This window comes from Dipteris shenzhenensis, unplaced genomic scaffold, assembly GCF_047967505.1.
Source record: "Dipteris shenzhenensis isolate YYH24624 ecotype China unplaced genomic scaffold, Dip_SZ_1.0 scaf0122, whole genome shotgun sequence".
In the NCBI taxonomy this organism is placed as follows: Eukaryota; Viridiplantae; Streptophyta; class Polypodiopsida; order Gleicheniales; family Dipteridaceae; genus Dipteris; species Dipteris shenzhenensis.
Window position 1 is genome coordinate 60,001 of NW_028239428.1, and position 18,588 is coordinate 78,588.

The 18,588-nt window shown below is 43.6% G+C and overlaps 1 non-coding gene across 1 annotated transcript; it reads left to right on the plus strand.

Annotated features, from left to right (window-relative positions):
- Positions 1-17,799: 17,799 nt before the first annotated feature.
- On the plus strand, positions 17,800-17,873 carry TRNAP-GGG (transfer RNA proline (anticodon GGG)). The gene has a single exon. It is a non-coding gene; the product is annotated as a tRNA-Pro (tRNA).
- Positions 17,874-18,588: the final 715 nt, after the last annotated feature.

Sequence of the window (18,588 nt, forward strand, 5' to 3'; positions counted from 1 at the left end):
GCAATCCCTTTTGCCTTCTCGGATAGAGCCTACGAATCGGGGGGGGGGCTGGTGTGGGAAGATCTCGGTCATGGTTGATCTTGGTCGTGATTGATCGCCCCCCCCCCAACCCCAAGATGCATATCGATCGATCACCAATCACTAGTTTCTATTTCTCCTTTTCCGGAAAACATAGTAGAATAGTCACAGGATACTTATAGAGGTATAAGGAATATCTTGGAAAGGAGAAGAAAAAAACTCTTAGGAGACAAGAGAAACGAAGGCAGTTAGCAGTAGAATAATACCAATCATCAATCCGAATGAATAAGAAGATACTCTCCCGCCCATGGAACCCCACGATCCGTATCGATATCAATAATTGCAGGCGGGTGGAGGATCCATAAACTTGAATCCATAAATGGAATGAATGAGTCTACGGGGGGAAAGTATGGATAAGGGGTGAAAAATGAAGAAAAAAGGGGAAAGAGAACGTGAGGGGGAGGGGGGGGGAAGTGGGGGATAGTCGGGATGAAGAAAATGAATCGGAGCTTTGCGAAACGAAAGTAGCAGTTTATGGAAAGGGTGGAATTGGTAAGTCAACAACAAGTTGTAATATATCAATAGCTTTGGCGAGACGCGGAAAACGGGTATTGCAAATTGGATGTGATCCGAAACATGATAGTACTTTCACCCCCACGGGATTCTTGATACCTACCATTATAGACACTTTGCAATCGAAGGATTACCACTATGAAGATGTGTGGCCTGAGGATGTCATTTATAAGGGTTATGGCGGAGTGGATCGTGTTGAAGCAGGGGGACCACCTGCGGGAGCTGGTTGTGGGGGATACGTAGTGGGAGAAACGGTTAAATCATCGAAAGAATCGAATGCTTCTTATGAATATGATACTACTCTATTCGACGTTTTAGGGGACGTAGTCCGTGGAGGTTTGCCGCTCCATCGAATCATGCGGATTATTGCATTATTATCACGGATAATGGATTCGATGCCCCTTTTGCAGCAAATCGTATTGCTGCGTCGGTTAGGGAGAAGGCACATACCCACCCATTGCGATTAGCAGGTTTGGTGGGGAATCGGACATCTAGGAGAGATTCTCATTGATAAACATGTAGAAGCCTGCCCGATGCCTGTGCTGGAAGTGTTGCCTCTCATTGAGGACATTCGGGTCTCGAGGGTGAAGGGGAAAACATTGTTTGAAACGGCTGAATGTCAATCAGATCTCAATTATGTTTGTGATTTCCATCCCAATGTGGCGGATCAGATATTGTCTCGACCAGAAGGGGTTGTGCCAAGGGAAATTCCAGATAGAGAATTATTCAGTCTGCTCTCCGATTTCTATCTGAATCCCGATGGTGGGGGGCAGAGGAATGCCCAGCAAACTCAACAGGATATTCTGCTTGATTTTACGATGATTCGAAACCGAAACTGCAAATTTCTTGTATGTGTACCCTTTCTGAGGAAACCCTTTCACGAAGACTCCCGAAACTCTCACTTTTGAATGTGAAACCGGAAATTATCACACTTCTTGCCCCATTAGTTGTGTGGCTTGGTTATATCAAAAGATCGAAGACAGCTTTTCCCCAGTGGTAGGTACAAAGACTTGTGGTTATTTCTTACAGAACGCTCTTGGAGTTACGATCCTTGCGGAACCTCGTTATGCAATGGCAGAGTCGGAAGAGGGGGACGTCTCGGCCCAATTAAATGATCAAGGGGAATTGGAGAGAATTTGTATCCAAATAAAACGAGATAGAAACCCTAGTGTCATTATTTGGATTGGCACATGTACCACGGAAATAACAAAGACGGACCTAGAAGGCATAGCACCCAAGCTAGAAAACGAACTTGGAGTACCAATTGTAGTTGCGCGGGCCAATGGATCGGATTATGCTTTTACTCAGGGAGAGGATACTGTATCAGCTGCCACGACGCATCGGTGTCCGGAATTTGACATATCTAGACACGAACAGAAACAGGATTTAGTTGGGGGTGTTGACACTGCGACGACGGAAGCGGGGGGGCTAATCCGGAGGGACGGAAATTTAAAGAATCATGCTTCAGTTCTTTTTGGATCTCTAACTTCAACTGTAGCTTCTCAACCGAATCCGGAATCGAAACGTCAATCCATTCAGGTATCGGGGTGGTTACCCTCCCAGAGATATACTGAACTTCCATCATTAGGCAAGGGAGTGTATGTTTGCGGCGTGAATCCCTCTCTGAGCCGTACAGCGACGACTCTGATGCGGCGTCGTAAATGCCAGTTAATTGGAGCACCTTTTCCTATTGGTCCTGATGGGACGCGTGCTTGGATAGAAAAGATTTGTTCCGCCTTTAATATGGAACCTCAGGGTTTGAAGGAGAGGGAGGATGAGATATGGAAGAGTCTGAGAGACTATCTTGAGATAGCAGCTGGTAAATCTATATCTTTTACGGGAGATAATCTATCAGAAATTTCTATAGCAAGATTCCCAATTCGCTGCGGAATGGTTGTCTACGAAACAGGTATTCCCTACATGGATAAACGATATCAAGCTGCCGAGCCATCTTTCTCACGAGATACTTGCAAAGAGATGGGTACACTCATGCCACGGATCGTGGAAAAACCGGATAATTATAACCAGATACAGCGTATGCATGAATTAAAACCTGATTCAGCAATTACTGGAATGGCTCATGCCAATCCTTTAGAAGCAAGAGGTATTGATACAAAATGGTCTGTCGAGTTCACCTTTGCCCAAATCCATGGATCCACTAATGCGAGGGATGTGCTTGAACTTGTTACTCGTCCCCTACGGCGTAATAATAATCCGGGGCGTCTGGGTTGGAGTAACCTGTCGAAGCAGATGGTAACAAATCACTAAATTATAGAATTATTGGGTGACGGGAAGTGACCATTGAGGGAAATGCATAGAGACGTCTCCAAATTCTTAATCATGGGATTCTGTCTCCTCATGATTAAGAAATCCATCGACTCCTTTCCGAAGGAGTTGCTGTGCTAGCTACGGGAGTGGTACGGAGAGGTTGCCGGCACTCTACGGGAAAAAAAAAAAACTGAAAAATATGGGAAGGAAATAATTATGAACGTAGAAAGCGTTCAAATGTCGTTGTATCTACTGCAGGTTTCGCTGCTTACTCGGGTGAAGGTGGCAGGTCCACCTATAATATTCGGACTATATTATGGATTACTAACAACATTACCCGTTGGACCCTCCCAAATACTATCCATAAGAGCTTTTCTTTTGGGAGGGAATCTTAGTGGTACCGTCGCTTTGAGTGGTTTGATGATGGGATAGCTACTAATATTTCTGTCAATATTCTGTTCACCTCTATATGCATTGATAGTGAAACCACATGTTGTAACTGTCCCAATAGTACCATACATGTTATTTTACTGGTTCCGAACCAAGGATTTACCGGATTATCGAACTCTACGTCCGACCAATTCACTCAGTGACTTTCGAATCGGTAATATATTCTTGGATAGTTTCATTTTCCAGATTTTAAATCCAATTCTTTTACCAAGTCCCGTATTGGCGAGACCAATTCACCTATTTATTTTTCGATATAGCAACAACATAACATTTCTGATTAGTAGTTTCGTGGGTTGGTCACTCGGTCATATGTCATTCAGCTACTTGTCCAGATTACTTCTGGTTCGCGTAGAATATGATTCACCCATACTCTACCTGCTGATGAAACGCGTCATTTACAAAACTTTTAGTATTGTTGTTCTCATTAATGTACTGGTTTATTTGGGTAAGGCTCCAGTACCTCTCTTCACCAAGAATTTTGAAGACGAACTTGTCTTGCTCGATAACAATCTCCGGGAGTTGTCAGATTCGATGCTATGGATTTTCAAGTCGTGGCCCACGTCCTTGTTCGACCCATACAAACCAAATCGTCCTTTACGATATATAGAGAATAGCCGATTCGGCGGCGATAGCTTAGTGAAGAAGCAAGTATCAAATCACTTTTTCAGCAAATGTTTGACTATGGAAAACAGCGGTTGGCTCTCACGGCGTTACCCAGTTTGTCGATCTTTGGAGACCAGTTAGGAACCTCGTTAGAGGATTCGGATATGCCACTTCCAGCTCATCATCTGCATGAAGACTGGATTTTGAACCAATTCAGGAAAAACAAGGATTTGAATAATGAGTTAAAGGACCGAATTCGATTCCTAGACACCGAGCCTATCTTCTGGAAAGCGATGGAAAGAAGGACCGGATTGGCTGATAACGGAGGTGAATTACCTAAGATTTATGATCCATTTTTGAATAATTCATGTCGTGCTAGGATTCCAAACTCGGATTCATTCTGGATACTGTCTGATTCATTGGCATCGCAAGCGGTTGACAACAACGAGTATGCCAATGAATTGAATTCCGGTAATAAGATTCGGGATTGGGTGTCTATCAGGTATAAAGAGTTGAGAAGCAATGAGATTCCTCTTCCCCGGGAAGCATTACCTAAAAATGCTTGCAAATATTTTATTTTCATGTTCGAAACACCGGATGATGCCGTGATTGAAGTTGTTGTGGGAGAAACAAACTATTCAGTTTCGAAGGGTGATTCCACCCCGTAACTTGGGATCAAGTCTTCAAATTTTCTTCATCTCCGACAGAGTTAGCTTTATTCTTCACCTATCTCAGAGATGATTGTGGTGCCTTCGATTGGATCCGCTTGCTAGACGTACCTCTAATTGGTGGGAAAGACTTGACTCTTCAAAACAAAAAATACGTTCGATCCTCGAGATTGAGGAACTGTCGGAGGAATTGGCCCGCAATACTCACTTAATATATGATAATAGGTTCGATGTCGCGGGTGGGTCAACTGATATTCGTAACAGAAAGTTAAAAAATTTAGCAATCAGCGTCGGGAAGACGCGGCTGAAAACACGCAGACTGGTCAAACGTTTTGCAAAAAGCTCTGATTTTCGTCGGAAACCTATAAAAGGCTCTATGCGCTCCAGAAGACGTAAGACACTGGTTTGGGAAGTATTTCAAGATAAGGCACATTCACCTCTCTTCTTTAGATTAATGGAACTACCCACTCCGTTTCGATTTCCTGCCGGAGAATTAACTGGTGTAGATTTTGAGGAATCGGCCGGTGACGCGAGGAGAGAAACTAGTACCCAACCCGAACAGGAACTAATATCTCTTTCATCCTCGAGAGAGGGGGAGCGAGCGAAATCCGACCGCCCAGCTATAGCAGCTAGGTTCGATGTGAGTTCCATCCACACGGGGCGGGGTTTATTATTGGTTATGCAATCGACTCTTCGGAAATATGTGAAACTGCCTGTATTGATAACACTCAAGAATTTCGGTCGTATTTTATTTTTTCAAGCTCCCGAATGGGATGAGGATTGGAGTGAGTGGCGCAAAGAATCCCACATCAAATGCACCTACGACGGCGAGGGATTCTCACACACTCGTTTACCCGGTCGTTGGTTGAAGGAGGGTCTTCAGATAAAGATTTTGTATCCTTTCCGGTTGAAGCCTTGGCGTACTCGCGGGAGGAGGCGCCCAACCATTTTGGAAAATGATATGAATCCCAGGTATCTCAAGACTCGGGAATCGGGGAGAAAAAATAGATTGAGGCGAGGAAAATCTCCATCTAGCTATTTAACAGCTTGGGGATTCCAAACAGATGTACCTTTTGGAACTATTAAGAAAGATCCCTCCTTCTGGAAACCTATCCGGAAGAAATTGATGAGAATTTTGAGACGTAGTCTCGCATTGCGGACTAGGCAAATGCGTCGTCTCTACTCCAAATTGGGTGTATCCGCAAGGTTTCCATTGGGGAAATTGAATTTCCTTCGTAAAATTGAAGGGATTTGGGAGAATTGGAGTGGAACCGATTTTGTTGGGGGAGATATTCCAAATGATACAGGGACCGGGTGGAAAGAGGGGCCGTCACACGGTGAACCAGGTACTGGTGGAATAGATGAAACATCAATTCCCATTGATAATAAATCCCGATACTTTGCGGGTACCGATGATGAACCAGTAAAAGATACCGTTGGTGGATCCAAATCCGAACCCGAATCAGACATGCATGCATTCAGAAATCTGTTAACCGAAGGGGTTGGCGGGGGTGGGCGTAGCACCAAATCACTCCGTTTTAGTAAACCGGGAATAGATGACAGACTAATTAATACAAATCTGACTAGTTCTTTGAGATTCCAAACGAAATTAGTCAATATTCAGGGAATTTATTTGAGATCCCGCATATCGGTCGCAGAATTGTTTGAGAAGTATCTTCTACTAGTAGCGGGATTATTTCGAAGAGTCAATAGAGCTTTTGCTCATTATCTCGACAATTTTGCTAGATTTCGGGTGCAACTGGTGAAAGTGACGAATCAAGTTGGTGGGGTTCATGGGGATGCAAACCACCCAATTCTAGCTATTTCCGGAATTAGGGAGGGAATACCGCGAGTTATCGTTAATCAATCTATAGGATTACCGTCTCAGGCGCACATTCACGACATTCTGTGGCATGTAAGCATGAAAAACAACCTGGATTTGGATTCTTTGATGGAAATTGCGGAAGATAGCAAGGATGCGGGGTATCTCGATAACCGGAAGGGATGTAAGGATAATGAGAATCTGGATGATGCTTCGGAAGATTGGAATTATCCGCGCGGTGATCATGGTTGTTATCCGAAAGGGGGAGGGGAAACCCCAGAATTTTTTGATGGCGGTAAACATGACGGGGGAAAGAGCGATTCCGTGGGATGTCCCGATGACAGAACTGGCGGGATTGTACGTGGGTATGGTATCGATGAACATATTAATAATTTTGCTACGATGCGGGGACTTTCCAAACAACTTTGGGAATTGAATGCAAATGATTTGGGGAGTTTGTTAGGCTGTCCCGACAAGTACAACCTGTCATTGGAGTTATGGCAAAAAATTGCACCGAAGAGATGGAGATCGGACATCGAAAATTTATATGGATTCAGAAGCATCGGGGGAAGTTTTCTCGCCGAGCATGAATATGTATTTCGTGATAGACAAAACGATTATTCCATATATACTGAAACCCCTTTCCTCAGAGATCGAGTGAGAAATATCAATAAACGTCGTAAATACAGTTATTTGTTACATAGTTTTATTGATTCCTCACGAGATGTAGATATACAAAAATTTCCGGCGGGGTGGAATGCGGCGATAAGGGAAACTCGTTTAGGGAATCGTATCAGAGAACTTATTGCAGGGAAGGGAATTTCTCATCCACGAATACTTGATCCGGAACGTGAGTTGAATCCGAAATCCGATTTGGTGTTGTGGGTAATTCCGGATCCCGCGGAAGCAAAGGATGTATACGAAACAAGATCGAAATTTGTACCTGGGACTTCTATTTTGTGGGAGAGGGTTCCCGCTACCCCAAATGAAAGATTTCAGAGATTAGGCACGGATTACGGGTTACAGGAAGAAGAGATTGATTCGGATGAAATACTTCTAAGAGAGAGGGGGAGTCACTATTATATTTTTCAATGGAAATGGGAATCCGAAGCATTAGAAAGAGAATTATAAAGACTGAGGGATTTGATATCTCTCATCAACGTATTAGAAAATGAGCAGGATCTTACTTCCTTCTGTGTCAATATGGGTATAGATTGCGATTTGTTGAATCTTTTTCTCAACGAAGAGAAACGCGAGATTCTAGATGATTTGTTTGTTATTTCAGCCCATCGTTTACCGCGAATATTCGATGATTAGATTCTCATGTATAAAATGGTTAGTATCCCACTGAAATTTCGAAACAGATTCAAAAGAAGATTGAATAGAAATATATTTGGCGGGTGCATGCTGCGTTTGTCACTCATCAATGGGGAGAGGAATAGGAATCGCTCCTATCTCCATAACATCGAAGATCTCCTGCTTCCGAGACATCGTCGCAAATCGCGATTTCTCAGATCCCTATTGATTTTGAGCTCCGTGAAATCCGAAAGGGACCCTTTGGGCTACCCTTCTGGAGTGGAATGGATGAACAAGAGTGAAGAGTCTAGCGACCTGAGTGGGACTCAGAAAATCAAACGTTTCCTTTGGCCCAGTTATCGCTTAGAAGAATTAGCTTGTATGAACAGATTCCGCTTCGACACAAATAATGGAAGTCGATTTGCCACGCCCAGAATACGCATGTATCCCATTATTTGAGACGGGGGGGAGAATACGTAGATTCGACAATTTGCTCGACTAATATTACTAACATCTTGGTAATCTCAATCAAGTGTGTGATAGAAGGAGGGGCAGATACCTACCTTACTTATCAGATGCGGAGCTGTAACTACTCGTTGGTGGGAAACAAATTCCCACCGATAACCGAATCTATTGAGTGACGATTTCCCCGATTATAGGAGTATTCATCTCCCTCGCTCGGACCAATACTACCCGAATTAGTAGGCAAATCCTATACAATGAATTCGATAAACAATTATTATTACTACTATTACGGATAAGGCTATATCTACCAATTCGACGTTGATTTGTGAGAAAGGGGATACAGGGTCTGCTGAGTCTCAAATATGCTACTTGACCGATCAAGTCTCGAAACTCACTTCTCATTTGAAATCACATTCCAAGGATTACTCCTCTCAGAGGGGTTTGTGGAAATTATTGGGAAGACGCAAGCGTCTCTTAATTCATTCATCCAAAAAGGATCCGACTTTATACGATAACATAATAAGCAACTTGGGTATTCGGAGATTGAAGAGACGCCGATTCCAATTTATAGAAATCCAGTTCTACCGAAGCTAGGGTCTGCAAAAATTACCAGGAACATAATTCATGGGTATACCTCCTACGAAAGTGGATCCAGTTATAGTGAGTATGGGTCCCCACCACCCGTCGATGCACGGTGTCCTTCGACTTATTGTTACTCCAGACGGTGAAAATGTCGTTGGTTGTGAACCAATACTTGGCTATTTACATAGAGGGATGGAAAAAATTGCTGAAAACCGGACGATTCTGCAGTATCTTCCCCACGTGACGAGATGGGATTATTTAGCCACCATGTTTACCGAGGCAATAACAGTGAATGCGCCGGAGAAGTTGGCAAATATTCAAATACCGAGAAGAGCTAGTTACATACGAGTTATTATGCTCGAGCTAAGTCGAATAGCTCCCCACCCGTCATGGCTCGGACCTTTTCTGGCGGATGTCGGTGCACAAACCCCTTTTTTCTACACATTTCGAGAAAGGGAAATGATTTATGATTTACTTGAGTCTGCTACGGGTATGTGAATGACGCATAATTATTTCCGCGTCGGGGAGTAGCGGTAGATTCACCATATGGGTGGCTAGATAAATGTTTGGATTCCTGCCACTATTGCCTCTCAAAAGTCGATGAATATGAACGACTTATCACAAATAATCCTATATTTCTGAAACGAGTGGAGGGGATAGGTGTCACTGGTAGGGAAGAAGCTATAGATCGGGGCTTATCCGGACCCATGTTGCGAGCCTCGGGGATTCAATGGGATCTTCGCAAGGTGGATCACTACGAATGTTATGACGAATCGGATTGGCGGATCCAATGGCAAACAGGAGGAGATTCATTGGCCCGTTATTTGGTACGAATCGGCGAGATGAGAGAATCCATAAGAATAATTCAACAGGCCTCGAGACTCCTTCCGGGAGGTCCATATGAAAATTTGGAATCTCGACGCCTTAGTCAGCAACGAAAGGAAATGGGATGGAATGATTTTGACTATCAATTTGTCGGTAAGAAATCCTCTCCCACTTTCAAATTACCTGAGCAGGAGCATTACGTAAGGGTGGAAGCTCCCAAAGGGGAATTAGGGATATTTCTGATTGGAGATGATAGTGTTTCTCCCCGGAGACGGAAGATTCGTCCGCCTGGCTTCATAAATCTGCAAATTCTCTCTCAATTGGTAGAAGGAATGAAACTAGCCGATATTACGACAATATTAGGTAGTATAGATATCATCATGGGGGAGGTTGATCGCCGAAACGGCAATTGGTACAAAAAATTTCGAGGAACGCGTGATTGACTTATTTCACAAATTGGGAGTTTCGAGAGATTCTTCCGAATTGATTTGGATTCTGATTTCCATTCCCACCCTTATCGTAGGAATTACAGTAGGAGTATTAGTTATCGTACGGCTCGAGTGAAAGGTATCTGCGGGGGTACAACAGCGTATCGGACCTGAATATGCAGGTCCTTTGGGAATTATCCAATCCCTGGCCGATGGAGTCAAGCTCCTACTGAAGGAAGATATTGTTCCAGCCAGGGGCGATACTTGGCTATTCAATATTGGACCAGCTGTGGTAGTCATACCAGTCTTTATAAGCCACTTGGTGATACCCTTCGGGCAGCACATTATTCTAGCTGATCTGAGTATAGGTGCTTTCTCTTGGATCGCCATCTCAAGTATCGTTCCCCTAGGGCTACTTATGGCAGGATATGGTTCAAATAATAAATATTCCCCTCCAGGTGGTCTTAGAGCTGCTGCTCAATCAATTAGTTACGAAATACCCCCAGCCCCATGTGTACTATCCATATCCCCACGTGCGACTCGCTGAATAAGATTGATGGGAAGAGGGTTATTCCGATATAGAGATTCGGAATGAAGAATCTTTCACTGATTTGACAGAACAACTGGATAGTCATCTGGGTGAGATCGAACAGCGTCTTGCAGCGAGTGAATCGAGTCCCATCCCCCATGTACGGGAGTGAAAGCATGTCCGAGCAGTAAACACTGTTTGCCCCCAGGTACGGGATAGATTTACAGGGCCTGAAGCGGGGACAAGAAGGGACTGAACCTCTTTTCCGGGATTGAGCGGGAGTGGATGGTCAGGAACACTAATATACACAAGAGATTTGTGAGAAGGGTGGAGAAAAAAGTTGCATAATAAAATCTCTTTTCTCTTTAATTGGATAAAGACTTAGCCTCGGTAGGGATGACTAGGTAGTACATCTTGAAAATCCCAATCCCGAGTATATTCCTATCTACTTAGATTATGACTATCCGGAACGAAGTAATCCTTTCAACGGTTTGATTTTTCTGCCCCTGGCGGAAAAAATTATTGATATATGCGAGTATCTCCTTTACGTAGTAGTCTCAAGAGGATTGGGATCATAGGAATCCTCAGGCTAATCCTCTTCTCGGCTGAAATAAAGATAGGTAGGGATCCATCTATGTGGAGATATAAAAGAAGTATCGGTAAATCCCATTCCACCGAGAAACGGTGGAAGATTCCGAATTATATCAAAAAATAACTGAAAAGGTTGAGATGGATTCAGAAGCTATCACTCCCTGTAGCAAACAGAATCCCATTGGTTGAGATTGGGACGCTCCTCAGGGGGGTGTCGCGCAAAGGAAGTGATTAACTACCAATCCCCCTCTCGGGTGACTTATGGGGAGCCGTATGAAATCCCAATTTCATGTACGGTTTCGAATCAGAGGTGGTAATAGCAATTGTACCGTCGACTATAATTATCTGATAGCTTAAGTACGGTTGACATAGTTGAAACACAATCTAAGTATGGTTTTCTGGGATGGAATCTGCGGCGTCAACCTATAGGCTTTATAGCTTTCTTCATATCCCCATCGGCAGAATGTGAAAGGTTGCCATTTGATCTACCAGAGGCGGAGGAGGAACTGGTAGCGGGTTATCAAACCGAATATTCAGGTATAAAATCTGGTTCATTCTATGTTGGTTCTTACCCAAATTCATTGGTTTCCTCGTCGTTTGTAACAGTCCTTTATCCGGGTGGATGGGATTCACCAATTCCATTTCTTCAAGAATTAGGGCAAATTTTTCCCTTTCGGACTCTCAGCAGTGAATCCTTTGATGTATTCGATGCAGTAACAGGTGTCATTACCACATCAGCCAAGTCTTATCTATTCCTATTCATTTCTATCGCAACGAGATGGACATTACCTAGAGTCAGAATAGACCAATTACTAGATCTCGGCTGGAAATCTCTTCTGCCGTTGCTCCGGGAAATCCGTTGCTGACAGCTTCGTTTCGACTACCATCTCTAAAATGAGATATTCCCCTCATAGTTTACATCAATGTCACCCCGATTTTAATCTATCCAATCTCTAGAAACTAAGGAACTCCCCCAGGATTATCTATCACATGTTTCCCACGGTAACTGGATTCCAGGATTATAGTCAACGAGCAATACGAGCTGCGAGGTATACTGGTCAAGGTTTTGCGGTTACTCTAGACCATCTGAATCGTTTACCTGTGACTATCCAATACCCCTACGAGAAACTTATATCATCCGAACGATTCCGTGGACGAATTCATTTTGAATTTGACAAATGCATTGCTTGTGAGGTACGTGTCCGAGTATGTCTGATTAACCTGCCTGTCGTCGACCGGAGATTGATAAGAAGCATCAGAAAAAAACGATTAAGAAGTTATAGCATTGATTTCGGAGTTCGTATCTTCTGTGGGAATTGTGTCGAATACCGCCTAACAAATTGCTTGTCAATGACTGAGGAGTATGAACCCTCGACTTATGATCGTCACGAATCAAATTATGATCAAATGGCTCCGGGACGTTTGCCCCTCTCTGTCTCCCAGGATTCCGCAATTCAAGTAGTTCCAACTCTGAGTTATTCATCTGGGGGAGTCACGAAAGGAGATCCCAATAATCGAACTGTCACTCGTGGTGTCAATTGAATCTCCGTCTGAAGTTTGGAAGATAGACCGACTCCCTGGTTAGAAAAAATAGTAAGTCGGAGATGATTCAATATCGAGATATCTCTGCTATGCAGAGATATCCCTCCTTCAATTATTTCTACCAATAGGGGGGGGTGTGTCTACATAAGTAGGTCACACACATACACGTCGTTATTGAATAGTAATATAGTGAGATGGGAGAATCAAAATAACTGGGCATAATGAATCTACCTGAATCAATTTATGAATCTGTCTTGATACTAATCGAATTAGGTATTCTACTGGGAAGTGTAGGAGTGGTATTATCTGCTAATATAGTTTATTCCGCCTCTTCATCGGGACTGGTGTTTATCTGTATATCTCTCCCATATCTCGTACCGAATGCCGATTCTGTAGCTGCCGCACAATCGCCTATCTATGTAGGAGCTATAAATGTTTCGATCGTGTCTGCCGTAACGGTTATTGACGAACCAGTAGATTCCAATTCAACCATTTCCTGGAATATGGGAGATACTATTGCCTTAGGAGCTTGTACGGGTCTATCTATCTTATCAACCACTACAATTCGAGATACGAAATGGTCTGATATAAATCCAATCGACCCATCGAGGGATGTTGTGGGGGGAGTCTCAAAAAACAACATCCAGCGAATTGGATACCAATTGTTAACACAATTTCTGGTTCCATTCGAACTCCTTTCTATCCTCCTCCTAGTGGCTTCAGTAGGGGCGATTACAATGGCTCGTGGTGAAGGAATAACCAGACCCGACGAAGAACCTGCTTCGTCGTCTGGAGATGACTCCCCATCTTTCTAATTAATTACAACTTCTCGTAAACTCATCTCGTAGGTTAACCAATTAAGTTTCCGGGGGGTTAATACATCATGCTCGAACATGGACTGATTCTAGGTGCTTATCCCTATCGCGTTGGCTTTTCCGGATCAATCACGAGTCGAAACATGATTAGGGCACTGATGTGTCTTGAGCTGATTCTGAATGCCATTAATATAAATCTCGTAGCATTCTCCAATTTCTTTGACAATGAACAAATGAAGGGGGAAATCTTTTCAATATCCGTAATAGCCGTTGCAGCTGCCGAAGCTGCTATTGGGTTATCCATTGCTTCGGTCATCCAGCGTAATAGAAGATCGACTCGTATCGATCAATTTGATTTGTTAAAATGGTAATTGATTCGTCGATGACGCTATTTATTTGGGCGAATCGCTATTCAATGCAGGTGTATCACATCCAGCTGGTAATGCTGTCGTTTTCCCCCTAACAATTGCATTTCATTCCGAAAAATTATGTCATACCTATCTGAATCCCTACCTATCCCGTTCCTTAAAATTGTCTTGTACCGTCCCTCCCCATATTGCAGAACCCATTCATTTCACGAGGATGATGGGAGAGTTCCACCCACGGAGTGTCTATGTAGGTAGATGCGGAAAAACCAAATCAATACAAATCTTAGATTTGATTGAATGGAAAATAAGGGGTAGGGGGCAGGGGGGAGGGTAGGTACACCTCAACAACCCCAACAGGAGAATATCTTTGACACGTCAATCCAATAGGAGTGAACAAATTCGACGGCACATTCAGTAAAGATCTATGACACATGTATTGGTTGCACCTAATGCGTAAGAGCCTGTCTGACAGATGCATTGGAAACGATCCCCCGGGATGGGTGTAAAGCCAATCAAATTGCTTCTGCTCCTAGAACAGAAGACTGTGTAGGTTGTAAGAGACGTGAATCCGCTTGTCCAACAGATTCCTCGAGTGTACGCGTCTATCCGGGAGCTGAGACGACTCGTAGTATGGGTCTAGCTTATTGATTCATCGGTCAAGAAAGAGATTCAAGAATCGAATCGTTTTCTTTCCAACTCATACTCAAAGATTCATACTCAATTCTATTGAGTATGAGTTGGGGTATTAAGATTCCCCCCCCCCTCCCCCCCGCTAAAATATTTTTCCATCCACGATGAGTAACGTACCCTGGTTAACCACAATTGTTCTTTTTCCGATTCTGGCGGGTTCGCTATTTCCAATGCTTCCCTCCAATGGGAATAAGATCGTTCGGTGGTATACCCCAGGCATTTGTATATCGGAATTTCTACTAATCATTTATATCTTTCATTGTCACTTCCATATCGATGATCAATGCATTCAATTGGTGGAGGATTCTAGTTGGATAAATTCAATCAATTCCCATCGGAGTTCAGGTATTGATGGACTCTCCATGGGTCTCATTCTACTGACAGGATTTGTCACTACTTCGGCAACCTCAGCAGCTTGGCTAGTTACGCGGAATACACGTCTATTCTATTTCTTGATGTTGGCCATGTATAGCGGCCAAATAGGACTGTTTGCTTCTCGAGACATTTCGCTTTCCTCTCCTATGTGGGAGTTGGAATTAATCCCAATCTACCTACTTTTATGTATGTGGGGTGGGAAGAGACGTCTATACTCAGCCACGAAGTCTATTCTATACACAGCTGGTGGTTCTATCTTTCTCCTAATAGGAGCCCTAACTATGGGTTTCTACGGGACCCAGGAACCCTCCTTCAATATCCGAGATTTGGCAAGCAGATCACATCCTATATCACTAGAAGTGCTTTCTTATCTAGGATTCTTCGTGGCGTATGCCGTGAAACTGCCAATATTCCCTTTTCATACTTGGTTGCCAGACACTCATGGGGAAGCACATTACAGCACATGTATGTTGCTGGCTGGGGTATTACTAAAAATGGGAGGGTATGGATTGATTCGAATTAATATGGAATTATTACCTCATGCTCATTCCATACCTGCTTCGTGGTTGGTGCTATTCGGATCAGTCCAAATTGTTTATGCATCCCTGATTCCGCCGGGTCAGCGTAACCTTAAGAGGAGAATAGCGTATTCATCAATTTCCCATATGGGTTTTGTAACAATTGGAATTGGATCCGTGACAGATACGGGTCTTAATGGAGCTGTGTTACAAATGATTTCCCATGGGTTAATAGGTGCCGCTCTATTTTACCTTGCAGGGACTTGTTACGATAGGACACGTACCCTTTATCTCGATCAATTAGGGGGGATGGCTACCCCAATGCCCAGGATATTTACTATGTTTAGTATCTTCTCAATGGCATCCCTTGCATTACCCGGGATGAGTGGGTTTGTATCGGAATTGATGGTATTTCCAGGAATAGTGACTAATCAGCATTATTCATCTATATCTAAGTTATCGGTTGTAGTAGTCGAAGCGATTGGTACAGTATTAACTCCCATTTATTTGTTATCTATGTTACGTCGAATATTCTACGGATACAGAATATCCAACTATTCGGATCCATATTCAGTTGATTCCGGACCGCGGGAAATATTCATATCGATTTGTCTCTCTTTACCAATCCTCGGTATCGGTCTGTATCCAGACATGGTTGCATCTCTACGGAATCACAAAATACTATCTATCCTGGTTCCGTACTCTTTTATGGGATAGTAGAGGGGCAATAAAACGCAGTATCGTTTGGATCGGTAGTCGAACATATCTATTCAATGAGGATTACTCTTGGAAGCGGTTCTGGTATTAATTCCTATAAGGGAAGGCAGTGGGAATCCATGCCGCTGGCGACGTAATTGCATGAATGTCTGGGTGAGGAATCCACAGCGCGATTCCTCATGCAGACTCTGATTCAAATCACGAATTGATTACATGTAACACTTCAAGCATCTGACGAGGTAACATTTTTTGTTATCTCTCCCCCCGATCGAATTAGCGGTCTTCTACCTAATTATTAAGTAAGCCACCCGTGATTATGTAAACCGATTCCTGGTGGATTAACCCCTGAGAAACAAATCCAAGCAATGAAGAATCCTGTAGATGCTACAATAGCAGGCCCTTCCCCCTGCCAACCACTAGTTATTCTGGTATGGAGATGAATAGCATATATCAGCCGAGTCACTAATGCCCAGGTTTCCTTAGGGTCCCGGCTCCAGTAGGATCCCCACGCTTCATTAGCCCACACTGCTCCAGAGAGAATACCAACAGTCAGTAGAGGAAACCCTAAGCTGATGATTCGATAACTCCATCGGTCCAATTGGTGGATCAATCGGCACCTACGTGAATTCAAGGATAGTCGATGAAAACTGTTTCTCGGATTACTTCCTGCCTGCTCGTAGCAGTGTATATCCACTCCCGGAGAGGGGGTCCAGGTAGGAAATTCTTGATTTGGACCGGGGATAGAAAATTGTTCTGCGTCATAGGTGGCAATCGGTGGAGATGTTGCTGATGGAGATCCACATAACGAAGTCACATGGCTTAGTGGCATCATACTTACATGCGTCATTAACCGATGAGGTTGCAGAGCAGGTACTAGCGGTGTGGATTGTTGCATTTCCTCAGGAAGACCCAGAGTTGCGAATCCATGGGTCGACATGGCACCTGGTGCCGTGACTGCACCTGACCATTCGTTCCGACTCCTAATTCTCATAATTACATGCATTGGGGAGAAGCTCCGTGAAAGAAACATAGATGATTCATGTAGATTGCTCGGTGGTAGATGTTTGGGTTGAATCCGACGAATCGTCGTAAATCCCGTTATACAGATGAAAGCAATTGTCATACCTCCAACGCTCAAACTAATGAGTCTCTTGAGCTTGCGAGCCAGCCCCATCCGGTGAAACAGAGTGACGGAAAGAAGCGTAAGAAAAGAAATGTGAGCGAATATGTGCTCTATATCGGTGTGAATCGTAATGAGGAGAATCCAGTGAATTAGTGAGATTTTGGAGAGTATGTACCACCCACCCATTATTCCCAGGAGATTTCGGGTTTACCCCTTAAACGTCGAAACGGGGAGAATTCCCTATTCCTACTGCTTTTCCCAGTGGTTGTATCAGACACAGCCCTCGCCTGCAGGTTGAAATTAAATGCCGCTACTCGGATTCGAACCGAGATGCTCTAGCACTGCTTCCTAAGAGCAGCGTGTCTACCAATTTCACCATAGCGGCTCGCTACTCGTTATACTTATCGTAATTAATGATATCACATCTTCGGGTGAATCGTCAATCTTCCTGGGGGAGAGTACACACGCACAACAAGGGACCTTCCCTGTCTATAGTTGATTAGGTATACGGCGCTATACTTGTATAGGAATAACGGGATATGGCGTAGCTCGGTAGCGTGCCATCTTGGGGTGATGGAGGTCGCAGGTTCAAATCCTGCTATTCCGAATAAACGAGGTCGGAACATATTTTAAACGGAATAGAAGACGTTCCCGTTCCGGGAACGCAGATTTATCTCCCGATTCTCTTTGGGTGTTATCGACCCATACCCATTCGTAGTAGGGATAGAGATAAATCGATGATCGTGATCGAGACCCTTGTATCATAGGAAGGAAGAGAGGGATTGGGCTCCTTCTTCATGCACGTAACCCCCCCCCCCTCGTGGTTATTACCAACATTCATTGATACAACTCTGTTAGTATTTGGATTTTATTTACCGCACGGTACCGTCACGCAATAATATCAACATGTACCCGTACTACTTACTAGGGATCCAAATTCATCAATAAGTTCCCTGACAATCACTTATCTCGTCTTCCCCGTTCCAACAAACAAATAGTTCACTATCTATTCCGACCGACCCCACGTCCTATTGATACGGCAATTCCTGTTACAACCGGGGAGTACTACTGACCAGTTTCAGAAATTTTTTCATTTGTCACATAGTAAAAACTTCTCGACCGTCCAGTCAAAATGGATTTAGCTGGAGAAAAAGCTTTCGATGCTACTTCATTAGTTTGGGTCTTCCAAATATGATTGCGAATCTTCCTCCGCGACCTAGAAGTACGTTTTTTTGGAACTGCCATAATGAAATCTATCTATTCGGTTTTATCATCGAAATGAATGCGACGAGTATGTTGATACGTACGAGTAGAATCAATAT